Raw genomic sequence first — 12682 nt, forward strand, 5'->3', positions numbered from 1 at the left:
TTTTTTTAAATTAAGCAATAATATGCATATAGTTTTAAAAAATCAGAGTACTACAAGATTCACAATGAAAAATAAGAGCTCTACTTTTTCTCTCTTCAAATACCGGTTACCTAGAAAACTTCCTTTTGCTATTCACTTCCATATTGCTTATAAACATGCTAATACCACTATCCTGGATCATCCAATTTAGAATGTATTCACTGACTTCCTCCTCAGGAAGACAAAAATGTGGCTCTTTTACACCTTGTCCTCTTTCCCTTAGGCCCTCCTCCTCCTCCTCCTCCCTACGTGGTTAATAATGCCTTCTCAGTGACAATCTTGTCTTTTTAATTACACTTACTACTGTATGTTCTATTTGTTTTCTTATACGTCTGTTTCCTCTATCAGACTGTGCTGTACTCATCTTTGCATGCCCAACGTGTAAATCAGTGCCTGCTTCTTTGTGGGAACTCAAGTTTGCCGAACTGAATTAAATTGAAAGCAATTTGCCAGCGTAAAACTTTATAAGGTGCCATCTGTAGACAGTCATCAGTATCGGGGGCATAGTTAACTGACACTACCAGGGTTAGTGTGACAAGAATATCTCAGAAATGCTGAAACTACTTGTCACCAAAAATAGATTTATGGCCAAGAACAGATATTGTCAAATTTAGCATATCAGAATTTCTTCCAGCATTCAATTCCCAGAATGGCTTTGAGCCACTGTCCTGAGTTAAGCTGCTCAAGCCTCATCCTCAACATACTAAAATATATTATTTATAGCTTCCCCCTGGATCCACTAGAGAAGTTTTAAAAAATCCTCAATCAACTGAAAATAGATTTTGGCAACTCAGATATGAACTTTTAGTGGCTTTAATACAGGGATAAACCAAGGCTCCAAGGTAGCAAACCTAGGGTCATATAAAAGAGAATTTTGAGTGGCTTTCAAGTTTGTGTAGAAAGAGACAACAAATACTCAGCACCCAGGTTACTGCTTCCCTTCACAGTCAGGAATAATTGAGCCTGGTACCCTTTCCCCTTGAGCCCTGCTCCTTGTAATAGCCAAAGCTATAGCAAACTAGTTTGCCACTTGGTGGTATAAACAATGAGATGGCACTGTTTAGACCTCAATTTTTTTTTTTTTTATATTTTTATTCGTGTTATATTATTTGAGACACAGTAAGAATCTTAAATGCTTGCTGAATTAACTGATGTGAACTATTTGCTAAGGAAACATGACACTGGTATATTTATTTGCTTAATACCATTATGTTTTCCATGACTCTAATGACTTTTTTAAATTAAGACTTTATTTTTTGAGAGCAGCTTTAGGTTCACGGCACAGTTCAAGGGAAGGCACAAAGACTTTCCCATAACTCCCTAATGACTTAAAACTTTTTATTTTGAAGTAATTTCAGAGAAAAATCACAAAAACAGTACAAATAATTCACATATATGCTTCACCTAGATTCCCCAAATATCAGTATTTCTCATATTTACTTTATCTTATTCTCTCTCCATATATACATATTTTTCTAATTATATATGTATGATTTTTCTTCAAATTTTGAGAGTAAGTTACAGATATTGTGTCCCCTAAATACTTGTCTGTATTTTTTAAATGCAAGGACAGTCTCATATCAGGGGTCCCCATCTCTGGGGTCACACAAGAGGTGAGTAGAGGGCCAGTGAGCAAAGCTTCATGTGTATCTGCAGCTGCTCCCCAGCGCTAGCATCACCACCTCAGCTCCATCTCAGATCATCAGGCATTAGTCTCACAGGAGCACCGGTCCTTGGTGCCAAAAAGTTGGAGACCGCTGTCTTATATAGCCATAGTATGACAAGCAAAATTAGGAAATTAACACTGATACAATATTATCTGATCTACGATCTACCTATTTCGTTCAAATTTTGCCAACTGTCCCACTGTTTGTGTGTGTGTGTGTGTGTGTGTGTGTGTGTGTGTGAGAGAGAGAGAGAGAGAGAGAGAGAGAGAGAGAGAGAGAGAGAGAGAGAGAGGGAGGGAGGGAGGGAAGGGAGGAGAAGGGAGGGGAAGGGAAGGGAAAAGAGGAGGAAAAAAGGAAGGTACCATGTTTTAGGACGAGGCTATAACAGTAAAATAAACAAGATAGACTGAAGTAGAGAATAAAAGGAATAATTAATAAGCAAATATGCTCCACGTAAGAGGTACTGAGGCCTTAGCTAGGCTATGGCATTCAGATCAAAAAAGGGAATAGACACAAATATTGCAGAGGTGACTCTCACAGGAACTGACAGCTAAATTTGAGAGATCAGCTAAAATTAAAATGTGGGAGAATCAAAGGAACTCCAAAATTTTCATTCTGGGTGAGGGCAAAATAATGCTAACATAAAGCACAACTGGTAAGCCAGGAGAAACTAGTTTGTATTGTGGAAAATGAGTTCAGTTTTAGAAATAATAGGTTTGAAGAAGCAACAGGGTATCCAGGTGGAGGAAAGGAAGTGAAACGAGGGGTTGGAACTTGGGAGAAAGAGTGAGAGCTAGAGGTCCATTTACAGAGGAGCCCTTTCTATATGCTCTCCTACAATAAACTCAACCTCAAAAAAAGAGAGGTTGAGTTCTAGGTCAAGTTTTTCACTTGACCTAAAAGTGAAAAAAGAAGACTAAAAACAAGATCCTGGAGAAGAAGGTCTATATTTATATAATCCGTCAACCTCTCAGAGATTGTGTGTTTGTGTGTGTACATGTGGGTATATGAATATATGTATATATGATCTTATATGAAATGAAAGGTTAGACAAAAAATCTAACTAGCCCTTCTGCTTCTCAGATTCAGTTCTTAATGGTGAGCACCAGTGAGAGTCATGCTTAACCATTATTCAATTAAAATTCAAACTCTAAGAATTTTTAAAATTGGGAGACATAATATTTCCAACAAAGCCGAATTAAATTAGAAAACAAAAAGCATCTTTAAAACACTAATGGAAGTCATTGTGTTTGACCCTGAAGAGAACTAAAAGTGAAAAAGACATGGTGAACCCCAGCGGGGCAAGGAGGTAGGGAGAGAGCTCATCATTTCTAAGTTCTCCAAATCATATTATGACCAGATTCATATATTGAAAATAACTTAGTAAATTAGATTTATGTTATGGTCTTGGTTCCTTACTATATTAACAGTAAAAAATTTCTTTCATGTTTAACTTTTGATAAATATTAGAGACGAAATTAAGCATATCTTCTAACTAGATGGAGATTTTATCTTATTTGAAATGATGATTCACTTTTTTCAAATCCTCAACTTCATTACAGAAATACAGAATTCAATCCACAATATAGTTGACCTCAGTTAACACCACTTATTTAATGCTTCCAGCATCCTAAATGGTGTCAAACTAAAATCTTCTATTTTCTTAAAGGAAAGGGGTGGGGGATGGATGGGGAGAGAAACACTGGTGTGGAAAAGAAAAAAGAGCTTGTGGGTGGTGAACATTAATAAAAACAGCCATAGAGCTTCATTTTGCTGCTTTTATTGTCCAATTAAACAGAATTTGGTGGTGTTGTCTATGTTATCTACGTTTACTACATGAAATGATAACTATAAATCTGTAAAAATAAATAAATAAATAAAAATAAAAACAGCCAAGCAGAACTAAAAACTTGAAGATTAAATTTAATGTGTAACTTTCTATTTTCCAACTGGAAGCTCTGAGTAGGCGCTAATGACTAAAATGTCCAGCCTTTTCCAGAAAAAAGATAGGACACAGAGGCAAAGCAATGGAAAACAAGAGATGATAAGAAAAGCAGACAGGAATAAGAAGTGAATTATTAGACAGCAGAAGCTGGGGTGAATGAGCAATAATTGTAAGTAATCATAGAGAAAAGCCCTAGCATAAGAAAAACTAAAGATAGGACACTGTTTCCTTCTGCTAGGGATAATTTAAAAAGCTACTTTTAGTTCAAGAAGCAATTTTATGACCTCACTCCTAGATGAGTAATTTTGGGGCTGGGAGCTGGGGGTCGTAAACCTCTAAACATGAATATTAAGTGTGTACCATAAGTGTGTGCCACTTAGGTGTGAATCACTTTAGTTACAGTTACTAGGAAAAGATGACCTGAAACTTGGTCCCCATTATGTTGAATAACTAATTTTTACTATATTAATTTTATTCTACTTTTTCTAACTTTTATACTAAAAAATATATATATTATAGAAATTTAAGCCTCTTAAATCTCACTTTTAAATTATGGATAAAACAGGATGGACCTAGAGGGTATTATGCTAAGTGAAATAAGTCAGAGAAAAACACCGTACGTATAATTTCACCTATGTGTGGAATCTAAAACTTTTAAAACAAATGAATAAAAAAGACAAATCAGAAACAAACTCAGTGATATCAACAACAAACTGGAGGAAAGAGTAGATGGATGAAAAAGGCAAAGAGGAATAAGAGGTACAAACTTCCAATTATAAAATAAATAAATCATTGGTATGTAAAGTACAGCATAGGAAAAATAGTCAATAATGTCACATAACTTTGTATGGTGACAGATGGTTCCTAGACTTATTGTGGTAATCACGTCATAAGGTATGCTAATGTTAAATCACAGTTGTATACTTGAAACGAATATCCTATTTTATGTCAACTATGCATTAATAGAAAATAAATTTAAAAAATAAATTATGGATAAAACACTAGAATATGAAAATCTGAGACTATTTAAATAATTTGAATATTTCAACATCCTTGATTTAAAGGGATGAAGTCTATTTAGTGTCTATTAAATAACATACATTTTAAATGTAAACCTATTAAACTTTTGTTGTCTGAGGTGCTGCATGCAAAATATACAATAAAATTATAATGAATGCTTTTTATACTGATTTTAAGATGCCTCTTGATTTCAGAGATGTTAATATGTAAAAATACATGTCTTAATTGATGAAATATAGTATATGATTCCTCACTTGTGTTTTTCAGAACTTAATTCTAGTGTCTAAGAAATGACACTATTTTCTCTCTATGGGATGGGCGATGAATATCACCTTTATACCTACCGACTATCAGAAATATAATTAGAAAATCCTCCTGAGTCCTCTGGCATGCACTGCAGATTTCTAAGAGAAGACTCTCTGAGGAGGAAACAGCCAAAACAAAGACCCTGAGGTAAGAACATACTTGGCATGTTCAAAGACAGCAAGAAGGCCAGGAGAGCCAGGACTGCCTAAGGGGAAGTAGTAGGAGATGAGGTCACAGAGAAAGAGCAGGTCAAACAGGGCCTTAGACACCATCATAAGGCTCCTGGCTTTTTAGATGGGTAAAGCCGCCATGGGATTCTGAACCTAAGATTGATATGATCTGACTTAGATTTTTAAAAGACCACTCTGGATTCTATGTTGGCAATAAACACTAAGAAGGACAAAGGTAAAAATGGAGTTCCAGTTAGGAAGTTATGTAGTGATCTAGGAGCTGGATAGGGGTGATAGTGGCCAGGACCAAGCAAAAAGCAGCAGTCAGAACCAGAACATATATTTGAATACAGAACCAAAGGACTTCCTGACCAAGTAGACGTGAGACGTGAGAGAAAGAGAGACACCAAGGATGGCTCCAAGGATTCTGATCCAAGTACCTGGAAGGATGGAAGTTGCTATCAATAACTATGGGGAAGGCTATGACGAGTGTATGTTTTTAGGAAAATCCACAGTTTAGTTTTAGAGATGACTATTACACATCCTAGTGAAGATGTTAAGTGGTCGGACACAAAATTCTGTTTAGTATACTCCTTTGAAGGTTGTACATTTTATTTCGCCATTTCTCTACTGATATTTAAGTTGTCTCTAATTTTTTACTCTTACAAAAAATTCTGCATTAATATCCCTGTCTTTCTGTAGGATATGTAATCCCAAGTAGAACTGTTATGTCATAGAGGATTTAAGATACTGCCAAATTGTTCTTCAAATTGGGTGCACCGATTTGTGTCATTTTCTCTACAACCTCACCAATACTTGATATTTATGAACAATAAATGGTATTGTCCTATTTTGCATTCACTCATCTTTTCATATATTTTGATTTCTATGATAAAAAGTCTTTTTATAGCCTTTGTCTATTTTCTGTTTTTTGTTGTTGTTGTTTTGTTTTGTTTTAGGCAAGGCAACCCTTGGTTGACCTCACAGATTGCAAGGAACTTGTCAGCTTACAATCCCTTATTTATTTTTTGTATTTTGTATTTTTTATTTTTTACGTCTACAGCACCCCGTCTTCCTGGGTGGTCTCCCATCCAAGTACTAAACAGGCCCGACCCTGCTTAGCTTCCAAGATCAGATGGGATTGGGCTTGTTCCTGGTGGCACGGCCATAGACTCTATTGGGTTTTAAAAATTATTATTGATCTGTACAAACTCTTTATATATATACTCGGTATTAATTCTTGTTATGTGTATTTACAACACCTTAACTTTGTTTATGATATCTCCAGTTTTTAATTTCGATGCGGTCAAATTTGTATTTTTCCTTCATGATTTATGACTTAAGACTTTTGTCTTATAAGGAAAGCCTACCCTACTGAAGTTTCTGGTATTTTCTTTCAATACTTTAGAGTCTCATTATTGATGTTGAGATAAAAATCCATTTGGAACTTATTTTGAGACATGATAGGGGATAAAATTTCAATTTTATTTTACTTCATATGTAGAATCAGTGGTCTCAAATCATTTCATTTATTGAATCGGTCATCCTTTCCCTACTGATACATGATGCCTACTCAATCATATGCTAATTCCCAAATAAATCTGGATTTTCTAATCTTTCCATGGATCTGGCCTTGCTCATACTATACTGTTTAATTACACTAAGTGTTGACATCTGGTAGGAAGAATTCCTCTGTTTCATTCATCTTCAAAACTATCTTACCTATTAATTTACTATTACTCTCTCAAATGAATTTTAGAACCACTTTTTCAAGTTTCCAAGAAAACCATCCTGGATTCTGATTCTAAATCCTCCTGGAGATAACGTAATAGATTGATTTGAGAGAACTTACATCTTTATAATTTTGAGTCTTCTCCTCTATGAACACAGTATCTCCTTCTACTTATTCAAGGTCTTTTATGTTTTTCAATGCAGTTTTACATTTTTGTTCATAAAAGTCATACTTTTGTTAAGTTTTACTGGTAGGTACTTTACAGTATTCTTGCTTCTGAGAATGGTATCTTTTCTAAATTACATTTCTCTTTGTTGCTAGGATAAAGGAATACCATTGATTTTTCTGTAATGGTTTTATGTCAAGATTGCTTAACTCCATAAACAAATGGCGATCTCAGTTTCTTGGGGTTTCTATGTAGACTATTGTGATGGTTAACTTTATGCTTTTTTTCAACTTGACTGGAGTAAGGGCTTCCCAGATAGTTGGTAAAACATTATTTCTGGGTGTGTCTGTGAAGGTGCCTCTGGAAGATTAGCATTCAAATCAGCAGACTGGGTAAAGAAGATCACCTTCATCAATGCAGGTGGCCATCATCCAAACAATTGAGGGCCTGAACAGAACAAAAAGGTGGCAGAAGGGCGAGCCTACTTTCTCAGCTTGAGCTAAGACATCCATCTTCTCCTACCCCAGGACATTGGTACTCTTGGTTCTTGGGCTTTCAGACTCAAGGACTTAAACCATCACCCCTCCCTGTTATCCCACCATTCTCAGACCTTGGGACTCAGATTAAATTATACTACTGGCTTTCTTGGTTATTCAGCAGATCATGGGACTTCTCCATTTTTTGTTATTTCTCTAATAATATTAAAGAAGTTTAATCCTAACCCCCATATCTAAAATGGTATAATTTCAACATGTCAACAACAAAAATTATTGAGATATTTTACATTCCTTTTTCTCAATATTCTCTAAAATCCAGTGTGCATTTTACACCTACAGAACATCTCAAATCAGACTAGCCCCATTTGATGTGCTTGACAGTCACGTGTGGCTAGTTGCTGCTATAACTGGACAGTACATGTCTAGACGGCATGAACTTTAGCATTCATACATTCAGTAAGTATTAAGTATTGCATTTCTGCTATATGCCAGCATTGTTCCAGGAACATAATTGTGAACAAGACACATGAGGTGAGGTATCTGCTCTCATGGAGGTTACATTCTAGACAGGGAAGACGGACATCAGTGAGTAAATCACTAAGATTTCCAATAGCGATTGAATTTTTAGATAAAGATGCTACCTTCACCCTAATCTTAGGTTTTATAGCAGTGTATTTTAATACCAGGTTGTGGGATGATCATATTTATTTCATAAAAATGACTCCTGAGGCTTAAATAGTGATTTACCATTTCAAACCAATCAGATTTACAAAAATCAAAGGTGTTGACTTTGACGTAGATGTAGGAAGAGGTAACCTCTTATATACTGCTAATGAGACTGTAATCTGATACGACCACTTTGAGAACTGTTTGACTATACCCAGTGAGGTGAAAACGCACACACCCTATGATCTACCAATTCACTGCAGGGCACACACATACTCTACTCTCTCACTAATAAATATATGCTTAGCGAAACAGGTATAAGAATGCTCATTCCAACATTGTTTATTATAGTAGCAAAAAGACTGAGAAAACAATAAGAGAATGATTAGATGATATGTGACAATCATATGATAGGAAAAGAATATTTAAATAGTGTTAATAGTTCAAACGAATAAAAGGACGCCATAAATGTAAAAATAAAAAGATCTCGAAAATAGAGTGGAAGATACATACTGCAAAATGATACGCCACATATGGTTATACACATTTTTTAAAACACAAAATAATGTTAAATGTTATAAATGTATCTGTGTAATAAAAGTATAAGGACAGGAAAAATAAACACCAAATTGATGACAGCAGCGGCTTCGAGGGTGGGAGGGAAGTAGGATGCACCTGGGCAAGGGAATAATGGGAATTTCGCTAGGAATGCTTTATTTCTTTTATTAAAAAAAGTTCTGAGGCAACTATGTCAAAATGTTAACATTCGTCCATTCTTAGTAGTGAGCATATTTTCTTTAAACATATTATATATTCCTTTTCTGAATTAATTTTCTATCAAAACTGAAAAGCAGTACTTTCCTAAAGTCTCTAATTGAATGCCTTCTCCAAAGTGATCAAAGTTCCAATAAAATCAGATATGAAAGCAACACCTCTGCTTTTGGTAATCTATGCCACTATATTCGTGGTTATATCTTTTTTCAAGAGTTTAGAAATGAAAATATAAGTTCCTTCTGCACATGACGATCAGCTTCTCTAACTCATTGTCCTAATTTGGAGTGAAGCAGACATTTATATTAAGGACAGGGTTTACTTTTGCTTTTATGCCTATAAACATTGTACCTCTGTGATTAAAATCTAATCATGTTTGATTTTCCTATTAACTCCTTAACAGCGCACACAGTGCCCATTACTTATTTATAGGAATAAGCTGCCTTCCAGGGTGACAAGAATTTAAAGAGAACAGGGCGAGGAAAAAGTTATTTCCATTCAAATGTTTTCAGAGTTAAACCTTTAGTATCTCTTTTACAATAACTTTACTTTTGAAAATGAGCAATAATGTAGTTGTATACAAACTAATCAAAAATATTTCCCTAGTTAAACAACATACAATACTGAAAAGTAAGGAATAAGAAAAGACATCTTTTCTCTTAAAGTAATAAGTGGCTTACACCCACTCTATGTGGAGTAATTTACTAACATGGGACTTAGCAAAAATCCATACACGTTTTATCTTAATAATAGTACTTTATATTTGTAAAGTTCTATCAGTCTATCGTTTGGTGCTCAAACAATACATTCACTGAAGCCTGGTCGCCTCTGGCCTTCAAGGTCCTAGGATGGGCTGCCTGAGGAGGTATGTATACATATGGCCGGGGGACTTAATCACTGTTAACCACAAATTTTCTAAGGAATAAGTTCCAAATACTTGACTAAAACTTTGACTTGTTTTGAAAGATAAACACTACCTATTTATAAAACAGGATCTAGTATATAACCAGGTCACAAAATTTTACTTTTTCACTTATGTGGTATTTTAGGAAAGTATTTCACAGCATATAATAACATAGGTTCATCTCTTCCAGAAATTCTAAAAATCAACACAAGCCTAAAAAGTAAGAAGTGAATTGACAATGTGGAAACTGCTCTTAGAAAAAACAAAAATAAATATCTAAAATAAACTATTGCATTCTTATGCTTTTTCCTAAGCATCAGTGCAGAAACTTAAAATCCAGAACATTCTGGTAATCTAGATGATTCTTTCCCTGTTTAAATAAAGAACAAATGTTGAAAATACTTAATGTCACTGATACAGTATGACTGGAGTCACTCTGTAGGAAAAACATCTATCTTTCTCAGAGACCTCCATACATCTGTCACAACATGTTCTAATGAAGTACAGAAGAGGTAGCAGACTTTACTTGGTAGCCTTGACAATAATTTCCAAGAATAGAAAAGAAACATATTAAGGAAATAAAAAATGGCCGAACCACTGATTAATGTTAAATAAATTATGCCAGTGTTATTGTTTCCCAAGTGAATTGTAATGGTTAGGAAGTCACAGTGTAGTAGAGTGCCCCAGCCCCTCAAAGGCACATTCTGTGGCTCTCAGCAGGCACCAAGATGTATCACACAGAAAAGGACAGTTATTGACCTCCAGGAAATTTATCTAAAATATGATCAATAGAAACTTATTACAAATTTAATATTTATGAATTGTTAAACTTCTCCTTAACCTGTTTGTATTTCAATTTGGAGTTTCTCTTAGAAGTATGTTTCATTAAATTACTACCACCTCCAAATTTGCTCTGATTTGATCTAAAATAGCTGCCTTTTAATTGGTACTAGTATTCGGGGATTTGTATTAACTCTTTTTATGTCCTTCTAACTGTATTATTTTTTTTAAACTAGACAAATTACATGTAATATCCAAAATGGGAGCTGATAAATGCTGAACAGAATGGGATAACTCCCTTCTGACTCTCACATATATGCTTCTCTAGATAATACTGAAAAAACCAGCGAGAACATTAACTTGCCCAGCTGAACATAACAACTAAGTCATCACTTAAACTAATTTTTTTAAGAATGAGGGCTGCTTTATTATTTTTTAAAGTCATCTGGGCTTAAAAAGAAAACAAATACTTTCTAGACATGGGAAACAAAATTAGCTGGCACCACAGGAGTTAATTGCAATGTTCTGGATAAATTACTGTTAACTGCAGGAAAAAATACATTCACGAATAGTTTTTAAAATCTGCCTGTAGGTGAAGATAAGTAAGCCAACATTAAGCAAACCTACTATTTTTCAGTGAACTTTATAGTCTCTAGATCACCTTTTCCTACCTCTCTGGGCACCCATTCCCCACTTTAGGCAGTCAACGCTATTCAACTTTTCTTGCCAACCTCCCCACATTAAAAGAGATAGAGATCGAATCCCGGTTATTTATATTAGTGTATATGATTTCTAATGTTGCATTTTAAATCTCTTATTCTAATTGAAAACACACCACCCTTGTTTAAAAGTTTTAAAATATAACCAAACAACTGGAGAGGCTGAACAAAAACCGATCTTTCTGAGAACAGAAAAAACAAAATTAAAAAGGTAAAGAATATCATTTTGTTTAAACTTATATTAATTTCAATGGAATTATTCCTGCCAGGAAAAAATTCCAAGATATGCAATAAACAGATTATTTTGAAATTGAGAAAGCTGGGAAGTGACCAAAAAAAAAAAAAGTCCAAATAAAAACCAATCTTTTTTTCTGTATCCCTGGGGGTGTCCTGGTGGCCTAGAACAATACGTGAGGGGAACTAGTCAACCTACGGCTGACACAGACTTAACTCCTGGGAGCTAAGGATATGGCCCACATCCCTTCTCACAGGCTTCTTACAAACCTCAAAACTGCCTGACACCGAGACGCCTCCGCTCTCTCTTGGCTCTTTCGTTTGCTCTCCCTTTCTCATCTGAGCACAGATCCTTCCTTTTTCCTAACACTGGTTAGACAATGAATGATCTCTATTAAATTACTAGGAAGAAAAGTATATCTTCTTCTATGTCCCAAGATTCATAGTGTGCAAGTGTGTGTGTAAATAAATAATCAAGTATAATTTGTACATTGTATTAATTAAATCATATTTGGGGTATGATTCTAAACCATAATTTAACCTCTGCTAATCTAACACATTAAAAATTTTTTTTAGTATTTCTGTCTGGTAATAAAGTTTCTTATAGAAATATATTTCTGAGAAGCCTCTATTTTATTAATAGAAGTATTTTTTAGCATCTAACTAACAGTTTCTCATCTTCTATCTACTATTTAGTTCTGATCTCTAAATCAGATGTCCTTAATCTGTTTTTTAAATACTTAATCTATTTTGAGACTAGAGTGAAAGCTATGAATCTTCTCTACAGAAAACTGCAAGCATACACAAATTTTTGTATAGTAATTGAGTTAAAATTTTTTCTCATTTCCATCTATGAGACCCAGGGTTAAGAATCTCTGTTTCAAGTGAATTTAAGAGCCTTGCATTTGCTCTTGTTAAAATAATTTTGCTAAAATGACCATTTCTTCATTTTCTAAGATCCCTTATTATTCCATTCATTTTTCGAGTATCTATAAACTAAAATTTCTTCTACTTATTGGTTAAAAAAGAAAAGCAAGGTCAAGTTTAACTGACCACTTATATAATT

General features: G+C 34.6%; 1 protein-coding gene and 1 pseudogene across 1 annotated transcript in view; both read right to left on the reverse strand.

Annotated features, from left to right (window-relative positions):
• The window catches only part of LPGAT1 (lysophosphatidylglycerol acyltransferase 1), a 58917-nt gene that overhangs the window by 6275 nt on the left and 39960 nt on the right, over positions 1-12682 (reverse strand). The gene's annotated exons all lie outside the window — the stretch shown is intronic.
• Positions 6202-6320, reverse strand: LOC111742661 (annotated as a pseudogene).

Source organism: Pteropus vampyrus, unplaced genomic scaffold (assembly GCF_000151845.1).
Source record: "Pteropus vampyrus isolate Shadow unplaced genomic scaffold, Pvam_2.0 Scaffold98, whole genome shotgun sequence".
NCBI classification, from domain to species: domain Eukaryota; kingdom Metazoa; phylum Chordata; class Mammalia; order Chiroptera; family Pteropodidae; genus Pteropus; species Pteropus vampyrus.